Source organism: Dendronephthya gigantea, unplaced genomic scaffold (genome assembly GCF_004324835.1).
Source record: "Dendronephthya gigantea isolate DGI-Jeju-01 unplaced genomic scaffold, DenGig_1.0 001054F, whole genome shotgun sequence".
Taxonomy (NCBI): domain Eukaryota; kingdom Metazoa; phylum Cnidaria; class Anthozoa; order Malacalcyonacea; family Nephtheidae; genus Dendronephthya; species Dendronephthya gigantea.
The window spans coordinates 1-11,316 of record NW_021164064.1 but is presented as its reverse complement, the minus strand read 5'-3'; the positions used below and the strand labels follow the sequence as shown (position 1 = coordinate 11,316).

Here is an 11,316-nt window from a genome sequence, read left to right as displayed (position 1 = left end):
ATCAAAATAGTACTGAATATTTGAACTAAACCACTGCAACCGGTTTTCGTTTGCATTTTGGGCAATATCCTAAGGATTAGGCCGCTTTGATGTGTAATATTGAATATATAAAACGCGTGAATATCATACCTGTGAATAGCTATGTATGCATGGCGGTAAAACGCCATATTTCCACTGGAATTTGCAATATTTAGCCTTGAAATTTACCATATTTGCGATTTTGTCAGTTTTTTATATTTACTATTATTCAATGCCATGCCCAATTCGACAATATTCTGAAAGGTTCAGTAGTTAAATGTACCACATAATTCAAATGCTACAACAGTTTGAAAGATTTACTTGCCTTTTAAATTCCGACTTTCCTGCTCGATGGGGTTCTAAAGCTGGTAGGGAAATAAAGCCTTTTAATAATGATTGAACTGTAATTTTTTGTGAACTTCATGAGAGAAATAATCGAACAAATACACACATACTATGATACATTGGCTTGGAATATGCTCCAAAACGTGTGAAATCGAACATTTGTTGTGCAATCACCTTGCAAATATCACAGAAACGGGATCAAAATTTGAATATAGATTAACCAATCTGATTGGTTTTTATTGAACCAATCATGGAGTACAAAAATTGACCAATGACAGATTGACCTGTGCACAGAAATAACCAATCAAGTTGTCTTAATTTTGCTCAATTATGCAAGAGCCTACAGGCTATAAAACAGAGCCATCTGCGACCGTTTTCTTCAGGTAAGTGAGTTCTTTCTTTAGGGAGGATCAAGGTATGTGTAATTATTTTTTTAATAGAAGTAGATCCCCGTGGCCACTCTGTTAGCTAAGAATCTCTGTCCCCGTATCTGGAAACACGGCTCACTGCTTGTCTAACTGTGTTTTGCTCTTCGTTTTCTAGGGAGCTACTAATAATTTTTTTTGTGTTTTTCAGACAAAGACGATCGTAGTTTAGTTTCAGTATCCAACCCTAAGAAGCCACCCCATATCCATGCCGTCAGTTAAACCCCTAGCCACAATTGCCTTCAAGCTAATTGTGAATGGTTGCTTTTCTAGGAACAACTCACCATATTTTTTGTCGTTTCAGCTACAGAGTTAGTGGGTTGTGGGTTGTTGGATGTTGTGTCGTCGGTTGTGTGTTTTGTGTTGTGCGTTCGTATTGTCTGCCAGTCGGTTTGCGAGTTGCCTTGTAGCTCTCGCTTTTTCCTGGCCACACAAAGAACACATTTCGGATACTCCTTTTTAGGAGATTGGGTTCGACTCCCATGAATGTGTCAATTTTGCACTGATATCTAATGTGGTCCGTCTTTAATACAAAAGCACAACATCCAACGGACAATCTGCATCCTTTCACCACACCAACTACAAGTGTTGTCCTCATACAACAGAATGAAACTTCCAACAGAGTAAGGAGTAACCAATACCCAAGATGAAGTTCTCGTAACTTCTCAAACAGGACAGGATGCGGCATTTGTTAATGAAGTATTCTCGATGTTTAAGGGATCCTCTTAGTTAGACGTCCGATCAGAGGATATTTCAAAGTGGTAAGCTGATTTAAACTTGTGATTACTGTGCGAATACTTCACCCATTTTAATAAATATGAGACCACTAAACTCATTGCTGTCTGCTCGTAAACGGCGCACACAGATAATTTCGATTTTATCTAGAAGTATTTTATCAAATCAACTAGAAATTGTGTTATCTCAAAGAAAAAACATTTACCTATTTGTATAAATTTAGTTCATTTCAAAAGCTTTCGTATAAGCCAAGATATTTATTGCCGAACTTGTACTTTTTAAATTGAATTTTAGAGAAGCGAAAATACGCAAAGCCTTCCAAAAATCTCGCCTAAAAACCTCCAAATATTTCTAGTATACATTGGGATCAATATTTTCATCTATTTTACTTGAAATACAGTCGCTTTGGCGATTTGTAGTGATATTTCCAACAAACGTGTTTACAAATGGACCGGAAAATGTGCATTTAATTATCACCATATTGTCGAAATTTGACTTCTAGGGACAATTTTACCCCGGAAATCGATTACCGGGCTTATTTTACCCCCACAGGGTAGGCAACGTTACCTTTTTGATACCTCTAACCTCAGGTGACAACCACATGTGCGTGCGGCTGAGCAACGCCTCGCTATACACAATAACAAATAAAAAAAGCTATATTTTTCGAGTTTTTCTGCCCATCCTGACTTAAAAACTATCAGAAAAGATCACTAAAGCCTTTACAGTTTACATGTAACGGTTAAAAGACGACAGGATAAAAATAACGAAGAAAATAACGAAATTCCAAAGGCGAATTATATTTCCGTTTGTAATCCCGTGTAATTTGATATGATTTTTAGAGCTGCACTGCAGTGTCAGGTTAACAGCAATATTGATTAATTTCTGGATTAAAACAGAAGCGATTGGGTTAAAGTATTTTTCTTTAGCTATATTTTGGTGGTATTTTTGTGCTTTTTAAATTAAACGGATTAATTTAAACATTAAAAAACCATGATAATTTCATGATATCTGGTGATGGGAGGCATGACAAGAATTATGCCTACACAACATTTTGCTGTACAGTTCGATATGTCATTCATTTTACACTGGTGTTATTAAAAATAGATTTATTTTCTCCCTTTCCTATTATGTAATTGCCAATTACCAATATACAGGGGTTGGGGGCATTATGTGAATATGAAAGAAAACAGCCTGCATTTTGTTCTGTATATTCTTTTTGTTATAGAAGTCACAAAATACATGCTGTTACTATACAGTATAGGGCCTTGTGATTCACATACAATTATAGTTTCAATTGTGTGAAAGTGATGTTCTTGTAATCTCAATTGTAGATTCTATTGCATATAGAGCCGAATTGGTATGGCAACATATCTTTGAGAATTGAAGTTTATGGCGGTTCTTCAGGTATGTTCTAGCAATTCACTGAAGTACTATTTGTTCGCTAAGGAATGTTGTCCCATGGTAGCGGTACGCACAAACCTGGGATATCACAATGCTGATAGCCTCACAACTATGGACAATAATATATTAATTTACTTGTTCCTTGTTTCTCAATTTTAGATCAAATAAATTATGGCAACCCAGGAGTCGCTAACAATTATTACCTTTCTCTTATCACTGACTACACCTCCATCCATCGCTGTGCCATACATGGATTTGATGGACTGACATACCAAGCAAGGTAAATATTGCAGGCTACATTGGTATATGTTCAGTTTATTATTATGTCATATTAAGACTGTTGGACATTATTTTTTTATTCAGTAATTCCCCTATATGGGAATGTGATAAAATTCGAAGTTAACCCCCAGTAAAGATTTCACAAAATCAATTGAAATAACGCTGTACCTCGACTGGTTTCAATTCTGGAGGCCCCATATATGGCACAATTATCTGCATTATCGTTTCATTTTTGTTGATGATTGTTTCGATGGTGTTTTGGTGCCGGAAGATAGAATAATTGATACTAATTATTGCCCCCCGTACTGAAGACACATAACATCTCAGATAATAGCAACAAGTGTTGGGAATGCGGATAAGTCGACAGGACATGGTCGCTTAAATGAGGCAGCTTCTTGATCTGCACGGAAAAATTACCAGGACCAATGCATTTAAATTGACTTCGGCAAGAAAGATGTTGTTGGAGCGATTTCACTCAAAGTCGCCGTAATTATGATTAGCGGGTGAAGACCTACTCTGTATCCTTTAGTTCCGACAGGCAAAAGTTCGCTCATTACAAAATAAATTGATTAGTCAGGGTTAGCTGGATTAATAAGCAAGGCTCCTACAGATTACCCTCTCACGTTATATGCATCACATCATTTCCATGCGGTCATATATAACTTTTAATGTGTGATTAAGATTAATTGTTTAACAAATTACTCATTTCATTAGAGACTCACTAGTTGAAAATGTCCTATCACCAACTGTAACCGCGCTTTACATCCGCATTCATCCAAAGACATGGTACGCAACATATCTTTGAGAATTGAAGTTTATAGCTGTTCTTTAGGTATGTTCTAGCAATTCACTGAAATACTATTTGTTCACTCAGGAATAAGAAATGACTGAGAGATCCATCTGACTGAAATATATAGCAAAAATATTTCAATAAGTGGCTTATATAAGAGTGAGTTTTTGATTTAGAAATAAATTGTTTACACGATGAATTTTTTTTCTATTTTTCAATTCTTACCCCTCCAGTGGGTTTGTCAGGTTTTTTACTAACTTAGGTGCATTGGAATACAAGTAAAAATAAGGGTGTTTTAGAAGTTATACCTGGACGGGGAATCCAGCATATCATTATGAGGAACAAAGCTATTATAGCGGTATATACTCAGGGCTATCACAATCAAGTTTAGTGTTATCGCTTGATTTTAATGTTTGCTGCACGGTCGGATTTTCGCATTTAAAAGAAAATCAAGCGAAAAGTTTTACACGTACAAAAGTATAGGTATGGAACTGTTCTTTAATTTATCGGAAGAACTAGCGCGTTTTTAACCCACCACGTGTGTCAATGAGGATGCATATTCCTTCGATGTGATCTTACAGCAAGCATTTTCAGCCATGCTATGCAAATTTTATGTTATTATCATATTAATTTCTTTAGAAATCCATTGTTTTCACAGTGAATGAACTCCAAAATATTAGCAGAGCATGACTAAATTGTCGTGTTAGCTACGCAACTGAGTATTTTATTTGCTCGCAGAGACACGTCTGTCGAACGTGACCGTCGGCTAGTCTTCACCATGAACGCAAAAAACGTTCGCAGAATGCGCTCTGCTTTCGTGAAACGAAATCACGGACAAAACTCGGAATTGAGATTAAGTTCAATACACAAGCGACACAAACCTTTATAAGAGTTTCGTCATCCGAGGCACACAATAAAACATTTTCTGGCTAGAGAAGAAAAAGTTAAATTATGGTAATTAAAGATTAGGATATAAAGACAGTAATGATTAATAAATGAGTGCGCGTTTACCTTCCAATCCCTGTGGGTGATGCCATTTTCATGTAAGTGCAAAAATACGAAACAGTATGAATAAAGTTAGTTTAGTTCAGGCTCCTGTAGTAACACTGGATCAATAACAGATGATCCTTAGCTTGGTATCATTAAAAGCGCCAATCTCTTCCTAACATTTTCCATAAACTTTAGTCATCGCCTGTGAATAAAATATTCCAACTTGTTTCATTCATTCTTCGAAGTCTACACATAGCTAGACTCTCGCTAAACGACATCCCCACCTGAAGGCACATTGCTTTCATAGTTGGTTTAGTTGTCAATCGGAATCTGTGGTACAGATCGTTAAACAACTCGAGCCTGAAAACAAAATAGAAAAGTCGATCGAATCGTGAATTGTTTCATCCATGATTCTATACTTCTCTACTACATACTGCAGGACAAATAACATTGTGTGAACTGTGCAGCAATATGGAGAATAGGACGCTAAGGTATATTATATATTAGGTATCTGGAATCGTTTTTATGCAGCGGGAAGCAGGACAGTAGTTTGAATATTTGCAAATCCTGATAGATAAATGTCGTGGACTCACACATTTGTTATCGGTGTTTCCCCGTCGTTTTGTTCCAACAAGACTCTCAAATAATAGTCGCCTGATAGGAGAGATACGTTACTGAGTTTGATTATTGCTATGGAGAGATAGGGGGAGGGCGCTTTAAAAAGAACTGTTAAAAAGCTAGAGCAGTATAAGGATTATCACTAACCTATTTTCAGTTGATCAGGTAACCATTCATACAAGACTTCAAACTAAAGGTGATTCCAAAAAACAACGTAGTTTCCACTCAGATCTTTTTCCATTGCAAATGCGCGCAACTCAGATTCGAGAGCCCCAGAAGTTCCTCTCGCGTTTGTCACATTGAAAACAAAAGAAATTGTTTCAAACTCTTTTACGAAACAGTTTAGAGAAAGAGGTCAGGACTATTGAATTTGTCTTGTTATACTCATAGCGACAGGAAATCCTCCATTACCTTTTCATTTCCTATATTTTCAACGGAAACTAACCTTAACTTCGAGACTCACCTTGTAATTCCAAATCAGGTTGTACGCTTTCAGATCTTGACTGAATCTGTAAAAAAGATCCGTTTAAATACCATTGCTTTTTATCTTTCAAACGACTAGAACATTTTCCCATTTTCTTAATATGAACACTTACTTGTAATAAAACAACTGGATTTAAATTCTCACATCTTTCCTGAATTTGAACCCTATTTTTGTCCTCCAATGCGAGAGATATCCTTCAAGTTTATTCCTCGACGTTCCTCTCGCTTCTCCAGAGCTCTAACAGACAAGTATAGCACGTGAAATAACAGGCTAATACGTACATACAAGCATGCATTATGAAATTTTGGAACACGATTGTTGCCTTAAAACGTACTCTGCAAGCTTTACATTGTCACGAATTGATTAATAATCTTCTTTAGTCTCTGGTGGCTAAAGGAAAGATAAAAACTTTCCAACAAAATTGTTTCTTTACAAAAAGGTTTTACACTTCTGAATGAATTACCTTTTAATTATTTCGTCAGTGGGACAATTTAAGGATGAATGATGGAGTTTAGTTACCAAAGCAGTTGATACCACTTAGTCACTATTACATAATTGTTTATGAACCAAAACTTACGAACAGGAAATCTCGCATTTAAACTTTATTGTATATTTTAGACATTAAAAACTATAACTACTTTAATACGAACATTATTCTCAAAAGTAATGCCATTGCTGTTGGATGACCAGTTGTCCAGAGAGCCACAAAATATCCACTCAATTGCCTATATGCCAACAATAAAGATTATAAATTACTTATGGAGTATGCTTGTTAGTCTCAATTGAACTATTTAAAGATGGCTAGTATATAGAGGATTATAAAATCACAAGTTTTAAGATGAATCTAAGAATGTTGCTAAAATGTTGCTGGTTGAGTAAACAGCGTGTGTCGTGGTTAAAGATAAACGTTTCTCACCTAGTGAGCGTTGTGAAAGCGCGAAACCTGCTTTGGATCGAACCCAACTTCTCAAATCGTGAAACAGTGCTTCGAGATCTTTATCTCATATTTTGTTTGGTCTCCTGCAAATAGACGAAACTTTTTAACTATTTTATGTATATATAGAACACCTGTGAAGGTAATAGCACTCAGAATATGTATTTTTGGGTTGAACACTAAATAAATTTATTGGCAGAGATATACAATACCTTTGTGAGCAATGAGCATTTTGATAAGTCTTTCTTTATTCCAGAAAAGTCCCTACAAATATTTAAAATCGTTTGAAATATATATTGGAGTTTAAAAGACTTAATATTCCAGCCGTACTTCTGGCGGGAAAATTTCAAAACTACCATTTCATGGATTCGGACCCAGTCAACTCAGCAACCAGAGTTACCGCAGCCTAGTCCCTAGGCTTCTTAATGTTCCTTATACGCGGCGAGGCGGGAACTGAGAGGCCTAGAACAAAATGTTTTGTTTTAGCTAAAGTCGGGACTTTTTGTCCCCACTTTCTGTATTGAGGTCAGTTTACGATCTACGACGCGGTTAACTGGCCTTGTTCGACGTCGTTAGTCAAACATTTGCTTGAAATAAGCTACGGGATATTAATATATTGCCAGGAGTCGAAATATTCATACAAACGTTTCAATGTCGCTCGCCGTCAACGCTATCGACTATCAAGTAAACTCGAGTCAGTACGTACATGTTTATGATTATAATAAACTTCAATCCACCAATTAACAATTATTGGATGAGGTTGAGTGTGATATCGAGAATTATCAAGCTGAAGTTTGCGTTATTTGCCGAAGCGAAGCTGAGGCGGATAACGCAAACTGAGGCTTGATAATTCTCGATATCATGCGAAAACCGAATTCAATAATTGTTTTATTATGTATTTCCTTTTTAAAGACGAAGTTTAACAACAAACTAGCGGTAAAAATTACGTCACCTACGGATAATTTTCAATGTCGTGTAGGTGGCAAGACATTGAGAATTATCTGTAGCTTTTTAGCCAATCACAATCGATATTGCCTTAGCAATGCATAATAATTTAAATTATTCTCGCTTCCTTTATAACGGTTACTGTTGTAAATTGCAAACATTTACTTTAATAACAATTCTAATTTCAAGTTCACAACATTAAACGGGCCGTTAAGATTAGAAATATTTTGTGTTAGGCCTCTCGCGCGCGTTTCATTCGGTAACGAGACGGAAATATAAAACACGCGCAATGAGAGGTCTGGGACTAGGCTGGAGTTACGGCGGTTTTTAGGGAGTACTATTAGTGTTTTGTGTACATTTGTGCACAGAACAGTAGCAGGATAGGGTATTTTTATTAAAGCCATACTCTTTGCCTTTTGCTATACTGGATAAACCAGTTTAAATGTACCGTGTTGTTTGCAGACATTTTAAACCCTGCTAAATGTTTTCAATTAGCAGCCGAAATGGGCAAATGTTTTCATTTAACGTAACTGTGCAGCCTAGCAATCGTTTAGTTTACACTAAAGGCTGCTTTCTATATACGCGTTTTTTATACGCATGTACACATACGGAGAATTTTAATTGCTTTTAAATTTTTATTAACTAACATGCATCTAGGTCGATTTATTCACTTAGTTTTTTCAAAGGTAACATGTATAAGAATTTAGATTTTTATGTGCGTGTACGTGCGTATGAAAAACACGTGAGTGGAAAACAGCCTTAATCCAGATTTGACAAAACATTAAAACTCAATAAAAAGGCAATAATATTCTCTACACAGGATTTCGTCTGCAGAAAAGTACAAGATAAGAAGTTGTCAACTTACGTCTTGGGTGACTGCATGAAGTAGACCGCAGTAGGAAATATTGCAGTTAAATCTGTACACAGCTTCGGTTAAATTTCCTGCAAGGAACCAGTCATAAGACAATATAAGCTTTTGGAGATATTTCAAAAATTTAAAGTGAAATAAAAAGGGAAATATTTCACCTGGAGATGCAGCGAGGAATTTAAAAGACTGCTTTCTACTTCTTCGTCAACAACATTATACAATGGACCCCAACGATAACCTTGAAAAATATATCATCTTAAAAAAAAATTCTTCTTTTGCTGTATGTGATGTATTGAACTGGCTAATAGGAATAACGCTATTAGCTGATACCTGACGAGAAGTGTAATTGTTGGTGTGTTATATGAGATCACATACGTCAGCAGGAGAATGAAATGAGGGATCCTATTTAGGGTAATCATAGCAGTACGAGATTTTCATCAGGAAAATTTTGACCATAATTTTCGCTCAATCATCTATGAATAAGCGTACAGTACTTCTCTTCGTTAGGGTCGTTTTTACGCAAACATCTATGTTTCAACTGGCTCTAACACCGTCTAGCAAACCAGCCAATAATGTTTCCCTAGATCGAGTGAAATACAAAAATTCAAAACAAGAAATATTTTTTTTAGCTTCATACAAAATTTGCTTTCTTACACTACCTGTCAGGAGACGAGTAATTTCTCAGCTGACCGCTTGTGTATTCCAGCCCGAACGACTGAGGATGGTTTCGATATCGAATTATTAAAAATATCTGACAGGAAAAGAAGTTTGAAAACTATGATATACTATACGGTATATACGGTATATTCTGGAAAGTAACTGGAAAAATAAAACTATTTTAACTCGGCTGGATACTTTTTTGCAATTGGACATGTTCAAAATGGAAACGTGAAATAAAAAAGACGATAAAAGCAGTAAACTTGAATCCAGGTCGGAAAACATTGAGTGTTTGGAGTGTTTTCTTTCAAGGTCAGATATGAACAATTACTGGAACTGACATGGAATGTCGCATGACTTAATGAGCTAAGGGGATGAAGGGTGACGATATTGTACGTTTCTAAGAAACACAGCGTTCTTTCAACAGGATCCTAAATTTGAGAGTGTCAAAACGATTTTAAAATGAAAAAAAGGATAGACTCTTAGAAGAATTTTATTAACAACATAACTCACTTTACTCCGAGGAGTTTCTTTATAGACGCTGAATTCTGACATGATGTGATATTCGTCATCACTGAAAAAAAATTGTCATTTACTGTCATATCCCACATTCTTTACACAGGACAAACGAAATACTGTCTTAATAATATATCATTCAACTGTATTTTCCAAATTTGTTTTAAAAAACGACTCCACTTTCATGGAACTTTTCTTCTGCCTAAAACCGAGGCAAAAGAAATAACAAATACAGCTCAAAGTAAATTACAGACCTGGAAAAAATTTTGTCAAAAACGGTTAAAACGTAAACAAATAAAGTAACCTGAATATAAGTCATTTTGTCATTTACTTAAAATTTGTTTACTTAAAATGTTCACATACTTTATCGTAACACCAACGTTATTGAAAGAAGATCATCTTTTTCAGCAATTCCTCTCTGATGTGAAAAGATGCTGGAAAACAAAAGCAAAATTGTGCACAAAATGTAAAACTTCCATTTACAGAAATAACTGGTATCTTATCTTTTTGTTATATTATGGCTGGTACTAGCAACATCTGGTACATACCATGGTGCTAAAACCACCACAGACAACAACAAATCCTTTAGGATAATCTGAGATCTAAGTATAGAAATGGAATGAAAGCCTGAGTTGAATTATTCCAATCACAAATATTCAAATGTCTGGCAATATCAAGTATATATATATATATATATGAAGACACAGGTAAGTTATCAAGAAACTTGAAAACAATAATAGTACCTCTAACGTCACTGGAACCTTTCGTTCACTCCAATGTAATTTATAACCACTAATCTTCTGCACAAAAATATGGCATATGTTGATGTGGAAATAGTTTGGAAACATTAGCTTTAGCTAGCTTATCACTTATTAAAGAACCCACTTATTAAATTAGAAATGGAATATGGGTCTAATTTTTGAAAGAGAGAGGGGGGGGCATTGATACCATGATGAATTACGATTTGGAATTCGTTGTGAATAGTTTCATTTTATACAACTGGAACGATAAGTCCTGACAAAAATCCCTATTTAGCTTGAAGCCAAAATAGTTCCCCGTACTAATCCTAATGCAGCCTCTTTGATGTCTTTCTACGCTGTTTCATCCTGAGGCTGCAGCAACAAAGACAATTTACAGTGATTAGATGTAATTATATGTCTCTAGATGTTCCTACAAATACCTTGCAGTCTCTATAATTACCTTACATGTTCTTTACACGACGGCTTGACGTATCGCTTGAGAGGATCTACTGGACAGTGGCAATCTGGAATTGATAAATGAAATATATATCAGGGTTCAGGTTAGGAAGCT

General features: G+C 35.6%; 3 long non-coding RNA genes across 5 annotated transcripts; all 3 read right to left on the bottom strand.

Moving 5' to 3' along the window:
* Window positions 1–347: 347 nt before the first annotated feature.
* LOC114544920 lies at window positions 348–5,616 on the bottom strand. 3 transcript variants are annotated; one of them, XR_003690675.1, is made up of 5 exons: window positions 5,577–5,616; window positions 5,268–5,343; window positions 5,005–5,185; window positions 4,875–4,922; window positions 348–383 (listed from the first exon to the last, which is right to left on the bottom strand). It is a non-coding gene; the product is annotated as an uncharacterized LOC114544920 (long non-coding RNA). The 3 variants fall into 3 exon arrangements; XR_003690676.1 differs by lacking the exon at window positions 348–383 and adding an exon at window positions 502–537; XR_003690674.1 differs by lacking the exon at window positions 348–383 and adding an exon at window positions 3,998–4,107.
* Window positions 5,617–6,212: 596 nt separating this feature from the next.
* On the bottom strand, window positions 6,213–7,093 carry LOC114544919. The gene is made up of 4 exons (XR_003690673.1): window positions 7,002–7,093; window positions 6,736–6,810; window positions 6,420–6,475; window positions 6,213–6,322 (listed from the first exon to the last, which is right to left on the bottom strand). It is a non-coding gene; the product is annotated as an uncharacterized LOC114544919 (long non-coding RNA).
* Window positions 7,094–10,408: 3,315 nt separating this feature from the next.
* On the bottom strand, window positions 10,409–11,277 carry LOC114544921. The gene is made up of 4 exons (XR_003690677.1): window positions 11,206–11,277; window positions 10,749–10,805; window positions 10,554–10,607; window positions 10,409–10,439 (listed from the first exon to the last, which is right to left on the bottom strand). It is a non-coding gene; the product is annotated as an uncharacterized LOC114544921 (long non-coding RNA).
* Between the last annotated feature and the right edge of the window lie 39 nt (window positions 11,278–11,316).